This window comes from Nomascus leucogenys, chromosome 21 (genome assembly GCF_006542625.1).
Source record: "Nomascus leucogenys isolate Asia chromosome 21, Asia_NLE_v1, whole genome shotgun sequence".
Lineage (NCBI taxonomy): Eukaryota > Metazoa > Chordata > Mammalia > Primates > Hylobatidae > Nomascus > Nomascus leucogenys.
In genome coordinates this window covers 42381708-42391866 of record NC_044401.1, presented here as the reverse complement: position 1 = coordinate 42391866, position 10159 = coordinate 42381708, and the positions used below count along the sequence as shown (strand labels likewise).

General features: G+C 38.1%; 1 protein-coding gene across 6 annotated transcripts in view; it reads left to right on the top strand.

Annotated features, from left to right (window-relative positions):
* Positions 1–667: 667 nt before the first annotated feature.
* GOLGB1 (golgin B1) overlaps positions 668–10159 on the top strand; it is a 92900-nt gene continuing 83408 nt past the window's right edge. For 5 of the 6 annotated variants that reach the window (XM_030801603.1, XM_030801602.1, XM_030801601.1 and 2 more), the window contains exon 1: positions 668–803. The gene's annotated coding sequence lies outside the window, so the exon portion shown is untranslated. The other variant, XM_030801600.1, reaches the window with a different exon arrangement.

The window sequence follows — 10159 nt, the reverse complement described above, 5'->3', positions numbered from 1 at the left end:
CTCAGGCTCCACTTTGTAAGAGGCACCTTCCTAGTATTCACTACTCTCTCTCTCACAGTCATGTCCTTACAGACATCGCTGATCCTCTTTCATACTGACACCGGGTTCTAGTCCGAGTTCCATCACTAAGTCGCTGTTTGACTTTGGGCAAGTTACTTCTATGGTTAATTATTTTTCATCAACAAATCAAAAGGTCAAACTAGACGAACAACTAAGAGGCTCCAGTATTTTTTGAATCTAAGAGTCCTATATCCCCGACTCCCTTCTCACAGCTCATTCAACAATCCTAATGGCAGCGGGTGCCCGCAGTCTCAAGTCTCTGCGGAAGCCCAAGCCGCAGTCTCGGTCAGTCACAGCCGACGAAGCGGAGGAATTGGAGGAAGCCAGCATAATCACCTCACGCTGAGAACATCTGACCTTTCCCAGAACGCCCACCCACTCGGCATTTCCTGTCCCTCCCCAGATCTTGTTCCGGGGCACCTACTCCCGTCTAATCACGCCCCTCATTCACTCTTTAGGGTCCATTGGCTGTTTCTTTGAGGAAGCGGAGCATCTTCTGTCGTTGATTGGTTTCCGTCATTGTTGATAGGTTGTTAACAAACAAGGCGTGCCTGGTCTCCCTGGTAACGGCCTGCCGATAGTCCTGATTGGTCGGTGTCTTAATCCCATCTTCCGTCCCAACTGCTAGTGGCTGAGTCCCTGGCCGGGCGCGGCGGTGGAAGGTGTCGCGTACGGGGTTCCCGAGCTGACGTGGCTTGAATTGGGAGGGGGGCAGCTGGAGCCTCAGGCGGCAGCGCTTCTAGGTGAGTGGGGAACGCTACCCAACTCTTCCCTCTGCGAGTCCAAGAACGGTCACCCCCGCCAGAGGGGCCGCGGGAGCTGCCCAAGCAGCTACACCGGAGTCCCCTCCTCGCCCCGCCTCTCCCGGATTCAGTCCTGGATCCGGCCCTTCACCCGCCTCCTTCACCTACCAGGCCTCGTTCTAGTAGCCAACAAGCCTCTCGGCCTCTCCGGTGGGCCTTCGGGGTCGCCCTGCGCAGACTTGGACCACTTGCTCACAGTCTGTCCCCTCCCCGGTACGTTTCTCCTCTGGGAGCGACGGGGAAAAGCGCCTAGGTCAGTCCTGTCCGCACGGCCTTGTTCCTGGAGCGGCCTGCCTAAGTCGACCTCGGTAGGCAGCCGCTGACGTCGGAAAGAACCTGCCGGGCCCCTGTGCTCAGGCCCTAAACAAACTTGGTGTCCCGAAGGGGAGGCGCGACCAAAAGAAATCAAAGGTCTTTAGGGCGGAGATCACAGAATCATTGGAGATATTAATGCAAACGGAGGCCTGTCCAATAATCCTGCTCATGTTAATGGGTTACTGGAAAGATGAGAAGAGAGGAAAGATCCCAACGATCCCGTCAACGCGAAAATCCCAGGAATCAGAGGTGGGCAGGCTGTTAGAGAAAAAGGAACCTCGAAGAGAGTTCTCGAGGAAAAATAACTTGGTTTGATGGTGTGGAGTACGTTTAATCTGCACAACCGGAATGTGAAAGGGAGGGTGAGTCCCTTGAGGAATGAGGAATATATTTGTCTGACTTATTTAAAGAGCTCCAGTTGGTCTATGGGGAGCGGACAGTTTGAGAGTGGGACAGGGATATGTACAATCATGGATGAGTACTTTCACTTTTGGGGATAGTTGGAAGCTGTCCGAGCTCTTAAAGGACCTTCTTACGATTCTGTGCAAGAGGCAAGCAAGTGGAGGGCTCTTTACAGAAGGGCCGGAGGCCTTTCCAAAAGCGTGAATTGATAAGATTTAGATGGTCAGAATGGTTATGAAGGGGCAAACTCAGGAAATATCCTATTAGAAAAATGGCAGGATTTGGTTTTGGAATAGATTCAGGAAAAAGTTGAAGAGTACTCAAAAGTTGCAGGCATTGTGCATTAACTGCTTCATAGCTTTTACTTCTCATCCCTTGACCACAGAATGACCATTTAATGTTTTTCTTTTCACTGCATTAATATATTTCACTACCTCAGTAGCTTCCAAACCTTTTTAATTGCACTCCCTGGCAGTAAAACATTTTTGAGCATGCATCTCCCCAAATGTTGTATGTTTAATTATTTATAGTGTATGACTACCACTGTAAATATGTTGTGTATAATATGAAATATGCAAAAGTATAAACGTAAAAGAATGAGATTTTTAAAAAGGCTTGTCCACACCTTGGGACCTCCCAACCCAATTTGACAATCACGTAAAGATACTTCCTTGTTTTTCAAGAAGGTCATTGGCATTTCTGGCATCCAGACTTTGGGATGCAGCCTTTCTTAAACATGATCTTTAGAAGATTTTTTTCAACCTTCTGCTTGAGGTTTATAGGCCCCTTTTCTTTTCTCCCTTTGATTAATGGATTAATTAAAGGGATGTTGACTTTATCCTTGTTTATAAAATAAATCATTCATTAATTTATCTAGGTGAATTACTATTAGGAATACCACTGATCATTACATACCAGTCTGTAGTTAGAAACCATTATGTAAAAGGAGACTAGGCTCTATATTGCTGTATTTTTCATTAAGCTATTTAAAATCAGCTATATGTTTTTGATAAAAGGAAATTTAATACAGAAGGATACAATGTAAAAAAAGTCTTTTTCTTTCTCTATCTGCTGATCTACCCATCTCCATTCCCCACCTCCCAGAAGTAAGCACTGTAAATAATTTCTTGGTTATATTTAAGAAATTTTCTGATCATAATAAAGCAAATGATAATATATACCCCTTCTGTCTTTCCCACAAGTGGAATCCTAATACACATGCTTTTGCCATTTAATACTGTATATTAGGCACTTTTGATATCCATGGGTATAAAACTACCTCATCCTTTTTATGGCTACACAGCAGTCCTTTGTAAAAATATAAAAATAGTATTTAGCTTGTCCCCATTGATGGACATTTAGATTTTCAGTCATTAGCCATCAAAACACTGCTGTAGTGAACATCCATGTATATATATCCTAGGGCCCTTGTGTGAACCTGTCTGTGGTATAAACAATATGGAATTATTTGGGGCCATACTACTATGAATCATTTTAGTTTATGTACTGCTTTAAAAAAAAGTACTTACCTATTAACATAGTGCTTTTATCCCCTCATTCTGTTTTCAACCCGAGTGAAGAATATTGGATAATGAGATTATTCAGAAAATAAAATATTTTCTGTGTATCTTCACCCACCAAGAAGCTTTGTCAAACTATGTGACTGGGGAAATTACTTAACATCCCTCTGCCTTAGTTTACTCACCTTAAAACTGGGAATATTGACAGTACTCCCTCTTGCGGTTGTTTTAAGAATAAAGTGAGTTAGGCCGGGCTCAGTGGCTCACCCCTGTAATCCCAGCACTTTGGGAGACTGAGGCGGGTGGATCACTTGAGGTCAGGAGTTTGAGACCAGCCTGGCCAACATGGTGAAACCCCTGTCTCTACTAAAAATACCAAAAATTAGCCAGTCGTGGCAGCGGGTACCAGTAATCCCAGCTACTCGGGAGGCTCAGGCAGGAGAATCGCTTGAACCTGGGAGGCAGAGATTGTAGTGAGATCGCGCCACTGCACTCCAGCCTGGGCGACAATAGTGAAACTCCGTCTCAAAATAAATAAATAAATAAAGTGAGTTAAATAATGAAAAGTAAGTTATATATAAAGATATTGGAGCAGTGCTTGGCGGGTCACGCTGTGTATGTATGTTATAGCTACCACTTACTTTTAAATTCATTTAATTAAAATAGTGGCTTCTGCATCATGAAAAATAGTTGTTCATTTTCTAATTGTAAAATTATGTCATAATATTGAATACGTTATTTCCAGCTATACAGCACTACCTATTAGCCCCTCAACTTGGTTGAAAATCACTTCGAGATTTGAGGAATTAAGGACAGCTACTGAGGCTTAACTAAATAAACATGAAATAAGTTTGAGGAGTCACCTCAACTGAAACCTAACCACTTTCTCTGTTTCTGTGGGAAAATGTGATTTAAATTCCAAAGTAGATGGCGTATATGCATATACACACAAGCATGCACTCACTGTCTTCAGTTATTTCGCTTATTTTCCTGTGCATATTGTTCTGTTTTTGGTGGCTAGGGACATGCTTTATAATTCTTTTTATATTTTTATAGTTCCTAGCATAATGCTGAACACCAGGTGGTTGTTATAAGAATAATCATTGATAACAGTGAAGACTTGGAGAAAATAAAACTTACTTAATTCTAAGTGCCACTTCAACACATAAGTGTTAAGGTCCTATGGCAGGGTTTGTGAAAGCTGTGACCAGCATAGACTTTGAGGAATTGTTTTATTTGCCTTAGTGTTTTGTGGAATCCCTGGCCTTGGCATGAAGCTCTGCATTTTATTCTTTTCCTTAGTTGCTATTCATTATTTTGATGCTTTATAAGATAACAGCAATAACATTTTTGTCCAACAGTCATACATATTCCTTACATGAGTTTATGACTATGAATATGAATATTTCCCCTTTATTAATTTTTACATATATGTATACGTATATATATACGAATACATATGTATGTATATATGTATACATATGTATATATGGTATATATACGTATATATGTATATATACATATATACGTATATATGGTATATATACATATATACGTATATATGGTATATATACATATACGTAAATGTATGTAAGGAATATATATGTATACATATATATTCCTTACATACATTTATGACTATGAATATGAATATTTTCCCCTTTATTAATTTTTATCTATACATTTGCCCATTTCTGTCCTCAGTGAGCCTAATAGAGAGGAGTACCCATCTTTCTTCATTTAGCTTAAGCATGGCTACTTACTGGCTTTCTTGCCCTGTAGTTCCCAACCTTTGAGCTACCAAAAGCCCACAACTGTGGCTGAGATGCCCTTCCATTTACATTTCCAGGTTATTCCTTTAATGTCAACAGCTGTAGCGTAGGGGGCATTAGAATGGTCCTTGTCAGTCTTCATTTTAAGACGAGGAAACTGACGCTGTAAGGTGACTTACCGACTATGATGCAGCTTCTTATTGAGCCAGGATGGAAAACTTCCCAGTTTGGTGCTCTTCCCACTATGTCACCTGCTTTCCTGTGGATCTCTGAGTTTGTTGAATCAGTCTATGAGAGACTCCTTTTGTCCTGCCTGAACTGGTACATCCCTAGCACTCTCCCAGATTTTTATCTCATTTAAATATTAGTCTTTCCTTTCTTAAAATGTACATATTTTTAAATGGTTATGTGAGAAAAGTAATCTATTTTTCCTTTAAATAGCTTTTTATTTTATTCTATTAATCTTTTTTATTTTATTCTTTTTTTTTTTTTTTTTGAGACAAGGTCTTGTTCTGTTGCCCAGGCTGGAGTGCAGTGGTGTGATCATAGCTGACTACACTCTCAAACTCCTGGGCTCAAGTGATCCTCCTGCCTCAGCCTCCCGAACATCTGGGACTGCAGGCATATGCCAGTATGCCCAGCTAATTAAAAAAATTTTTTTTGTAGAGACAGAGTCTCACTATGTTGCTCAGGCAGGTCTTGAACTCTTGAGCTCAAGCCATCCTCTCACCTCAGCCTTCTAAAGTGCTGGGATTACAGGCGTGAGCCACCCTGCCTGGCTGCTATTGTATTATATATTTAACTGAGGGACCTTGAAATGTCTTAATTTCTGAGTGTCAGTTTTCCCTCTATAAAATGGGGATGATGATAATACTTATCTTGCAGATTTTGTTAAGATTAAAGAGTATATAGAGTTTGCATTTAAATTAAATGTTTCTCAATAATTGTTGCCATTAATATTATCATTATTATCCTGTGTTCATGTGTATGTGTTCTTCGTTTGCTATGATATTCAGTGATATTCAGTAGGATGCTGGTGGGCACACTCCTTTCTAGGGAGGGTCAATCAGAAACTCATGTGGTAGTGGTATGGGTTTCCATAATGGATTTCATAATATTTAATGATATTTGAATTACTAGAATAAATCCACTTGGTGATAATTTTTTTCAGTATCTAGTCAGATTTAGTTTGCTAATATTTTATTTAAAATTCTAATTAAAATTTATTTAGAATGTTGGCATCAGTATTCATAGGGAGATGGTTTGTAATTTTTCATTTTCTTTTTCTATGTTTTGGAGCAATATAAATAGCAACTTCTGTAGCACTTAGATTATCTCATTTTTGACAATTTGGTAAAATTTTCTAACAGCAACTATTTCTGGTGTTTTAGCATTGGTGACTTATTTTATAATTTTTCCGTGGAAATTATGTGTTTATAATTTCTATTCCTAGAGGTATTAATTTTGATTAACTGTATTTTTTTTATTATACTTTAAGTTCTAGGGTACATGTGCACAATGTGCAGGTTTATTACATAGGTATACATGTGCCATGTTGGTTTCCTGCACCCATCAACTCGTCATTTACATTAGGTATTTCTCCTAATGCTATCCCTTCCCCAGCCCCCAACCCCTGACAGGTCCCGGTGTGTTATGTTCCCTGCCCTGTGTCCAAGTGTTCTTATTGTTCAATTCCCACCTATGAGTGAGAACATGCGGTGTTTGATTTCTGTCCTTGTGATAGTTTACTGAGGATGATGGTTTCCAGCTTCATCCATGTCCCTGCCAAGGACATTAACTCATCCTTTTTTATGGCTGCATAGTATTCCATGGTGTATGTGTGCCACGTTTTCTTAATCCAGTCTATCATTGATGGACATTTGGATTTGTTCCAAGTCTTTGCTATTGTGAATAGTGCTACAATAAACATACATGTGCATATGTCTTTATAGTAGCATGATTTATAATCCTCTGGGTATATACCCAGTAATGGGATCGCTGGGTCAAATGGTATTTCTAGTTCTGATCCTTGAGGAATTGCCACACTGTCTTCCACAATGGTTGAACTAATTTACACTACCACCAATAGTGTAAAAGCATTCCTATTTTTCCACAACCTCTCCAGCATCTGTTGTTTCCTGACTTTTTAATGATCGCCATTCTAACTGGCGTGAGATGGTATCTCATTGTAGTTTTGATTTGCATTTCTCTGATGACCAGTGATGATGAGCATTTTTCCATGTGTCTGTTGGCTGCATAAATGTCTTCTTTTGAGAAGTGTCTGTTCATATCCTTCGCCCACTTTTTGATGGTGTTATTTTTTTCTTATAAGTTTGTTTAAGTTCTTTGTAGATTCTGGATAATATCCCTTTGTCAGATGGGTAGATTGCAAAAATTTTCTCCCGTTCTGTAGGTTGCCTGTTCACTCTGATGGTAGTTTCTTTTGCTGTGCAGAAGCTCTTTAGTTTAATTAGATCCCATTTGTCTATTTTGGCTTTTGTTGTCATTGCTTTTGTTGTTTTAGTCATGAAGTATTTGCCCATGCCTATGTCCTGAATGGTATTGCCTAGGTTTTCTTCTAGGGTTTTTTATGGTTTTAGGTCTGACATTTAAGTCTTTAATCCATCTTGAATTAGTTTTTGTATAAGGTGTAAGGAAGGGATCCAGTTTCAGCTTTCTACATATGGCTAGCCAGTTTTCCCAGCACCATTTATTAAATAGGGAGTCCTTTCCCCATTTCTTATTTTTGTCAGATTTGTCAAAGATTAGATGGTTGTAGATGTGTGGTGTTATTTCTGAGGGCTCTGTTCTGTTCCGTTGGTCTATATATGTGTTTTGGTACGAGTACCATGCTGTTTTGGTTACTGTCGCCTTGTAGTATAATTTGAAGTCAGGTAGCATGATGCATCCAGCTTTGTTCTTTTTGCTTAGGATTGTCTTGGCTATGCGGACTCTTTTTTGGTTCCATATGAACTTTAAAGTAGTTTTTTCCAATTCTGTGAAGAAAGTCATTGGTAGCTTGATGGGGTTGGCATTGAATCTGTAAATTACCTTGGACAGTATGGCCCAGTGTGCTGCAATTCTTATTCATACATATTCAAATTATCCTTTTAGCCAATGGGAACCTGTGTCCTTTGAAAGCTTCCTATCTTGTATGACAAGATGTTTCAGGATCATTTTGTACATTTCCACTTTAGAACTGGAATTAGCCATTTCTCTAAGAAAACCTTCTTTTAAAAACTTTTTTAAAAATGGGAAAGAGTATTTCAAGACCCCAATCTAGGCACTAGAGATATTCATTGCTTCTCAGTTTGTCGTTACTTTTAAGCCTTTTCAGTGGACAGAGCTAGGAAAATATGTGAACAAATATAAAATACTGAATTGTCATTTCACACTGATTGTTCCTATTCAGATTCAAAGATCAGTTTGTATTTTGGGGTTCTTAATTTCTTCTGTATTACATCTGTATCTTTTTTTAATAACTGAAAATATAGAATTAGTGTATCCATAATTACTCATTTGCTTTAATTCTATATTTCACATATAGTAATCTAGGAGTAATGATACTAATATCACCACCACAACCACTTTAGACGAGATCGGATGTGTTCAGGGTGGTATGGCCATAGACAACCACTACTTTTAATTATTGAAAACTGTTTAAAAATATTTATTTTTTGCATGTGCTATTCACATTCTTCCCTATTTTTTTTCATGGTTGTCCTATATATTGTCAGAGCATATAATCATTACATACTATGCTGTCTCTTCCCCAGTCTTTACTTAGTCTTAATTCTGTTAGTAACCGTATATTTAATGCTCACCACTAGTTCTTATAATGATGTTTCTTTAGTCATTTGGATTGCCTCAAGTTTTGCCTGTAGTAAATTCTTTAGGAAAGGCTTAAGGGAATATTCATATGTCATGAATTTTCTTGCTTGTTCATAACATTTTGTCTGTGTTTTTTATATCTAAAGTTTGTGTTTGCTAGAAATAGAATCCTTGGCTCACTTTTTCTTTTCTTGAATATCTTAAATTTGTAACTCATTTTTTTTTTTCTGACAAAAGCATTGCTGTTGAAAAATCTAATGCTTTCTTTTCTTTATCTTACTAGTCATATGATGTTTTAACCTAAAGTCTAAAGGATTTTTTTAAGTCCAGTAATTTTACTAGAGCGTTTTGTTGATCATTCTGAGTTGACATTCTGAGGTACATTGTGGGCTCTTTCAAGATGTAGTTTCAAATCTTTTTAAAAAATTTTTCAAATAAATATTCTTGGATTATGGTTTTTCATATTTGTGCTGTTTCTTTGCTTTGCTTTTCTTCTTCAGGGAATCCTGTTATTCACATTACTTATCTTCAATATTTATCTGTTTCTCGCAAATCCTACATAACTCTTAATTTCTTACTTTTTAAAAAATAAACAAATTATTAGGAATTATTTCAGATCACTACAGAAAGTTTACTACAGAAAATTTGCAAAGATAGTGCAGAAGTCTGGTGTATCCTTTGCTTAGTATTCCCTAAGATTAACATGTGACATTAGCAGTGTACAAAATTAAGAAACCAACATTGGTACATTAATATTAACTGAACTCCAGACATTGTTCACATTTCACCAGTTTCTCCATTAATGTCCATTTTCTGTTCCAGGATTCAATTCAGGATATCATGTTGCATTTAGTTCATTTCTTTTTCATTTGTTTTTTAAATATGAAGACAATTGTAGAGTCACATGCAGTTGTAAGAAATAATACAGAGCTCTTTTATACACTTTGTTGTTTCTTCCAGTGGTAACATTTTGCAAAACTGATACATAATATCACAATTAGGATATTGAGATTGATATATTCCCCAGTTTTACTTGTATATTCATTTGTATATGTATGTGTGTGTATCATTAAGTTCTGCAATGTTATATCACCTGTGTAGGTTCCTGTATGCACTGCCATAGTCAAGATATTGAACAGTTGCAACACCACAAGGATCCCTTGTGTTGCCTTGTTATGACCACAGTCGCTTCCCTCCCCAACCCCTCTCTAACCACTGGTAACCACTAATCTTTCCTCCATTTCTAAAATTTTGTCATTTCAAAAATGTTATAGAAGTATGGAATTGTATAATATGTAACCTTTTGGGACTGGCTTTTTTTCATTCAATGTAGTTTTCTGGAGATCCATCTAAGTTGTGGGTCCATCAGTAGTTCGTTGCTTTTTATTTCTGAGAAGTATGCCATGGGATCTATGTACCAGTTTGTTTAACCATTTCCCCGTATATACCAGTTTGC